Genomic DNA, 694 nt, shown 5'->3' on the forward strand with positions numbered 1-694 from the left:
AAGATAACTTTCTGTTCCAAGGACAAGTCCCTGTTCACAATGTTTCTTGTGATCAGTCCCATATCTTAAGGTAATAACTCTCTGTTCTAAGGATAGCTCCCCCTTCCCAAAATTATCTCGATACCTTTTTGTGACATCTTGTGATCAATATCATGCCATAAGAATTAATTATTTGTTCCTAAAAATTGTAACTGTATGTTAAAAGAATGTAATCTGTTCCCTGTAAGTGGATGCTGACCCCTGTGCTGCATTCCCTCGTGCTCAAGTCATCCCCCCTCTTTGCTGTTTTCAGCTTTAAAAACCCTTGTCTCTCACCACCTTGGCGTGCACCTACTTGGAGAGGAGAGTACCTGCCGCTGCTGAGCTCAGCTAAATAAAGTGCCTTCTTTTTTTTAGTCTGTTTTCTGATTTTTGGGTTACAACAATTAGCAGGGTTTCATCCCCCTGAACTTCTAGAGGTTTCTTCCACACAACAAGGATCCACTCCAGTGAGCAGGGTGCTCTGGATTCTGGGCACTGTGATTTTTCTCATGAACTCTAGTATAGCTTCAACAAATACGATCATCTTATATTTAATTGTATTTATATTTTCTTCTCTGCCAAAGTGAATAAATACTGTTCTGCTTAGCACAAAAATCATTTAGAGGCAGGAAGCCTGAGAGAGAGCAAAGGCATGGATGTTACCTTGTGGCCT

The sequence above is a fragment of the Octodon degus genome, unplaced genomic scaffold (genome assembly GCF_000260255.1).
Source record: "Octodon degus isolate 3935 unplaced genomic scaffold, OctDeg1.0 scaffold00066, whole genome shotgun sequence".
In the NCBI taxonomy this organism is placed as follows: Eukaryota; Metazoa; Chordata; class Mammalia; order Rodentia; family Octodontidae; genus Octodon; species Octodon degus.